Here is a 6,062-nt window from a genome sequence, read left to right on the forward strand (position 1 = left end):
TTGAGCCAGAAGTTTTGGTCTTTGGAGACAAGGAGAACCATAGGGCCAGTGGGACACCAAAGGGAGAGAAATGGAACTTTCTCCACAGGAATAGCATCCAGTGGGTTGAACATGTGTCTTTGCAGACACATGTAAAGGTTACAGTACAGAAGCCATGGATATCTAAGAGCAGGATAAATAGATGCTGATGGGGAAAAGTAAATTAGAGGCTTTTTTAATTGGACAAGGTTAATGACAAAGTAAAATCAATAGCAAATTCAAAAATAAAATATGAGAATTTTATAAAGGGTTTCAGACAACCAGTCTATAAAAAACAGTGGGTGGGAAAGAGAACATAAAAGGTAAACCCAAACAGCTTGGTTCTTATTATCACAATCCTAATTGCGATAAAGGTGACAAAAATCAGAATCATAAGGCAAAGTCTTTGAGTCGATCTCCAGTGCACTGGAGCGCACCTGAGATCTTGGAGCAAAGGATTCATCCGAGGTCTCATCTGAGCTCGGTACTGGGGAGGGGGTGTTAATAATTAGTATAATCTTCCACAGATGTGGAAAGAGAAATGGCATTGAATGAGACCTACATTTATCTAATCATAACCTTGTCCATAAGTCCAGATATGTAGGCTGACCACAGAGACACTGATTCTGGGGAGAGCAGGGTGAGGGGGGGTTAGGTACAATCCAACTGAAAAGTGGCCTCCTTATGACAGTGTGTTGACACTCCCTGTAGTTGCCAGAGGTTCCTGAGACTCAGGTTTTCCTGCCAGTCCAGAGAAAGCTGGTGAGATCTATTTCAAGTTTTCTTTATATCACCCTTGCCCTGGTCATTTGTACTTTTGTTGATGGCCTCCAGGGTTAGCTGCTAGTTCCAAAGGACCCCATAATGTTAAAGTGGCTCATTATGCTAATCTAATGAACTAGTCCTCTAAATTAGAAGCCCTTTGGTCATTTGAAAATGAAATCTTAGTAGTCACAAAAAAAAACTTCTGCTAAGCAATTCTTTAAAAACTGCTTAGTAGGGGATAGGTCAAGATTTATCTAGATCTATCACTAAATGGCCTAAATGGCATCCCCAGCAATTTGTACTCTATTATTCCTTTGTCTTTTATATTTCTGTTCTGATTTCCCTTGAAACAATATTTGTATCTCTCAGAAAACCCTATATGACTAAAAGACTTATACTATTTTTAAGCATTTTGAGTCTCTCTGAGAATTGTACTTTGTTGGTAAGAATGCTACCTAGTTCTATCTTCTTAAGAGGCAACTAAAGTACAGTGGGAGTTCAGTTAATTCTTAGTAATCAATTTCTATGGTACTTGTACAGAATGATCAAAATGGCATGGCTGTACTATTGCACATGCATTACGTGAGATTAAACTGATGTGTTTTAACCTATTTTCAGACCTATTTAGAGTGTACTTACCAGCATGTTTGATATAATAGAGCATGTGTTTTGAAAGAAGCTGAGGAAGAAAAAAGAGATCTGTACATAATGACCATGAGTGTGTCCTCGAATTGCTTTTCTTTTTCTTTTTCTTTTGCATACTTTAATTTCAGAAAATAAACAAAAAAACAGTACACAACATTCAAACCCCATGTCAAATGTGGAAGAGGATAGGACTTGAGGCCCTTGTATCCTGCCTTAGAAGGACAGAAATAAAACCACTAGATATCAGCAGAGGGAACCAAGTGGGCCAAGGCCACTGGGGCTGCTGCTGGGGGAGCCCTGGGGACACTATACAGAGGCAACAATGTCTGCAGGTAGAAAAGTCCTAATCTACTTCTTCCATGCGAGAGGCTTCCTCATCACCCTCAAGGGAGGGGATCTCATCAGGAACAGCAGCACTGGGCTCCTCTGCTGTCACTTCATCTTCATCAATGCCCAAGCCTAGCTTGATCATGCGGTAGATGCAGTTGGAGTGGGTCTGGGGATCCTCAAGTGAGAAGCTGGAAGAGAGCAGTGCAGTTTCGAACAGCAGCACCACTACGTCCTTGACAGCCTTGTCATTCCTGTCTGCCTCTGCCTTCTGCTGCAGGGTCTCTACAATGGGGTGGTCAGGGTTGATCTCCAGGTGTTTTTTGGCTATCACGTAGCTCATGGTTGAGTTGTCCCGAAGTTCCTGGGCTTTCATGATGCGCTCTACGTTGGCTGTCCAACCATAGGTGCTTGTCACAATGCAGCAGGGTGAAAACACAAGCCTATTGGAGATTGTCACCTTCTCCACCTTCTTATCCAAGATCTCTTTCGTGATTTAGCAGAGGTTCTCAAACTTGGCCTTGCTCTCCTCTATCTTCTTCTTCTCCTCCTCATCCTCAGGCAGCTCCAGGCCCTCCTTGGTAACTGAGACCAGACTCTTCCCAACAAACTCCTTGAGCTGCTGCACGCAGTACTCACCAATTGGCTCTGTCATGTACACCACCTCGAAGCCCCGCTTCTGCACTCGCTCCACAAACGCAGAGTTGGCAACCTGCTCTTTGCTCTTACCAGTGATATAATAGATGGACTCTGGGTCTCCTTCATGCGAGAAATGTATTCCGAGAGAGAAGTCAGCTCATCTCCAGACTGGGAGGTGTGATGGCGCAGCAGCTCAGAAAGGCGTCGCCGGCTAGTGGAGTCCTCGTGGATTCCAAGCGTTAGATTTTTAGAGAATGCCTCATAGAATTTCTTATAGTTCTCCTGTCTTCTGCCAGCTCAGAGAAGAGCTCAAAGCACTTCTTAACAATGTTTTTACGAATGACTTTCAAGATTTGGCTCTGCTGGAGCATTTCTCGGGAGATGTTCAGGGGAAGGTCTTCTGAGTCAACCACACCACAGATGAAGTTCAGATACTCCAGTATCAACTAGTCACAGCTGTCCATGATGAACATGCGATGGACATAGAGTGTGATGTTCGTTTTCTTTTTGTTCTCGAAGAGGTCAAAAGGAGCCCAACGGGGGATGAACAGCAGTGCCCTGATTTCCAACTGACCTTCCACAGAGAAGTGCTTCACTGCCAAGTGATCCTCCCAGTCACTGGTAAGGCTCTTATAGAATTCTCCGTATTCCTCCTGGGTGATGTCATCAGGGTTTCTGGTCCAAATGGGCTTGGTCTTGTTCAGTTCTTCCTGGTCAATGTATTTCTCCTTGATCTTCTTTGTTTTCTTTTTCTTGTCTTTGCCACTATCATCCTCCTCATCTGAGCCACATCTTCAATCTTAGGCTTCTCCTCCTCATCTTTATCTTCCTCCTCTTTCTCACCTTTCTCTTCCTCTGCCTCATCATCACTGATTTCCTTCTCATGTTCCTTCTCCAGATAGAGCATGATGGGATTACCTATGAACTGTGAATGCTTCTTCACCACTTCTTTGACCCGCCTCTCTTCTAAGTACTCTGTCTGGTCTTCCTTAAGGTGGATAATCACTTTGGTACCATGGCCAATGGGCTCACCACAGTCAGAACGGACAGTGAAGGAACCCCCAGCAGAAGACTCCCAGGCACACTGTTCATCATCATTGCACTTTGTGATCACAACCACTTTCTCTGCCACTAGGTAGGCTGAATAGGAGCCAACCCCAAACTGCCCAATCACGGAGATGTCTGCACCAGCCTGAAGAGCCTCCATAAACGCTTTAGTACCAGACTTGGTAATGGTTTCCAAATTATTTACAAGATCAACTTTGGTCATGCCAATGCCTGTGTCTACCAGAGTCAGGGTGCGTCCCTGGGGGTTAGGGATGATGTCAATTTTCAGCTCTTTACCACTGTCCAATTTGGAAGGGTCTGTTAGGCTCTCATAGTGAATTTTGTCCAAGGCATCAGAAGCATTACTGATCAACTCCCGAAGAAAAATTTCTTTGTTGGAATAGAAGGTATTGATAATAAGAGACATGAGTTGGGCAATTTCTGCCTGGAAAGCAAAAGTCTCCACCTCCTCCTCTCCATGGTGCACTTCCTCAGGCATCCTAAATGATAAGAATCGCAGGTACCAGGGAGATGAACCGGCAAGGACTGCCTTGGGCCCACTGGCCACAAAAAGCGTGCACGGGGGTGACTCAAGAGCTCGAATTGCTTTTCTATTTCAGGGGACATATAGGATGTACTCGAAAGGTCACTGATTAGTTCAGTTCCACATCAGTAAATCAGTGTTTGGAAACAGAGGAAAATAATAGGCAACAGGGTTTTACCAATATAATAAAATAGAGCAGGGAAAGAAGGTCTATAGATTATTTTGTTCAGCAGGATCCTTTCAAATCTGACAGCATGGCACCTCAATAGAATGCAGTGGACACGTTTCACTGGTCTCTAAACAGAACTGATTTCTAGATGGGATGTTTATTCTACATTTACATGTAGACTGAGCTGACAAAATTTGGTACAAAATTGCATTAAATAAGCAGTACAGGAAAGGATGTGATGCTGAAGATACTGGAAATAATCTATTGCTCTTCATATGTTTTTTAAATTAAGCATCTACGGTTTTGGTGCCACACAATATCAAAACACAGTTTGATCACCCTAGCGTTAACCAGTCAAGGAATTGGGGAAGTCCAGCCCACAGACATATACCATTCATGATTGCCTTGGCAGCTGATTTAAATTTGGATATGTCTATGCCCCGCTACCCGTACTTTTCTCCTCTTTTTCCATCTTGCACCCAACTGACATGAGTCTAGGATCTTCAGTTTTATCACTGGGCAGGCATGGGTGGTTGCCTACCCAACAGCTATTCTATCTTGCTAAAGAAACCTTATTTTTGTTCAGGTGTCAGTTGGCATTTGTGTCAAGGGAATCTGGATTTAACTGCTCCCTCCCACCCCAACTTCTCTCAACCCAGAGGAAGAATCTTGATTGGATCGTTGAAATTAAAGCCACAGGACAGGATGAGATCACCCAGGGAGTGAGTGCAGATAAAGAAGTTTAAGGATTGAGTTCTAATGTATTCTAACATTTAAAGGTTAGGAAGAAGAGAATAATTTAGCAAGGGGTACTCAGAAGAAATAGTCAGATATTTAGAAGGAAAACCACCAGAGTGGCCCCTGGCACTCTCCAGTCTTCTTCCTCTCACTCCCTGGTCCACTCTTGCCCAGCCACACAGGCCTCCCTGATGTTCTTCAAATGCCAAACACAGTCCTGCCTCGGGTGCCTCTGGAACTCCTGCTCCCGGGTCTTCATATGGCTTGCTGCCTCACGTTGTTCTGGCCTCTAATCAAATGTCACCTCCTCAGAGGGGGCTTCCATGCTATCTAAAATAATGCCCTCATAACGTTCCTCTCCCTACCTGCTTTATTTTTGTTCTTAGCACTTACTTAGATAATATAGTACCTAATATTATCACTTATGTCTACCTGCTTAGTTGCATGCATAGTATGAGACAGAGGGTGTTTGTTTCGTTCCTATAGTCCTAGACCCTAAAAGTGAATCTTAGCACAGATAGAGCTAATATTTGTTGAAGGAATGAGCGGATTCCCATCATTACCAGTTTTGTCTATTCTAAAACCTCTTATTGGTTTCATAAGGAAACAGTATGCTCTGAGAATCTGGGTGGGGGTTGCTCCCTAAGGCAGCCCTAGTTCTCCTCAATTCTGTGTCCTTGGGGGAATGTCAGCAAAAGGACCCCCACCCACCCAAAGGTGGGGCAAAGGGGTTCCTTACTGTTCTATATACACCTCCCATGCATAAGAGATTGGCTTCCCTCTTCTCTCTCTCTTTTTAAATTATTTATTTATATATTTATTTATTTATTATTTATTGGCTGTGTTGGGTCTTCATTGCTGCATGTGGGCTTTCTCCAGTTGTGGCGAGCAGAAGCTACTCGTTGTGGTGCACAGGCTTCTCATTGCGGTGGCTTCTCTTGTTGCGGAGCACGGGCTCTAGGCGTGCAGGCTTCAGTAGTGGTGGCTCAAGGGTTCAATAGTAGGGCTCACAGGCTCTAGAGTACAAGCTCAGTAGTTGTGGCACATGGGCTTAGTTGCTCCATGGCATGTGGGATCCTCCCAGGCCAGGGCTCGAACCCACGTCCCCTGCCTTGGCAGGCAGATTCTTAACCACTGCACCACCAGGGAAGTCCCTTCTCTCTCTCTTTC

The 6,062-nt window shown here is 44.2% G+C and overlaps 1 pseudogene; it reads right to left on the reverse strand.

Annotated features, from left to right (window-relative positions):
* Window positions 1-1,604: 1,604 nt before the first annotated feature.
* On the reverse strand, window positions 1,605-3,940 carry LOC130851417 (heat shock protein HSP 90-beta-like; annotated as a pseudogene).
* Between the last annotated feature and the right edge of the window lie 2,122 nt (window positions 3,941-6,062).

Source organism: Hippopotamus amphibius, chromosome 4, assembly GCF_030028045.1.
Source record: "Hippopotamus amphibius kiboko isolate mHipAmp2 chromosome 4, mHipAmp2.hap2, whole genome shotgun sequence".
NCBI lineage: Eukaryota > Metazoa > Chordata > Mammalia > Artiodactyla > Hippopotamidae > Hippopotamus > Hippopotamus amphibius.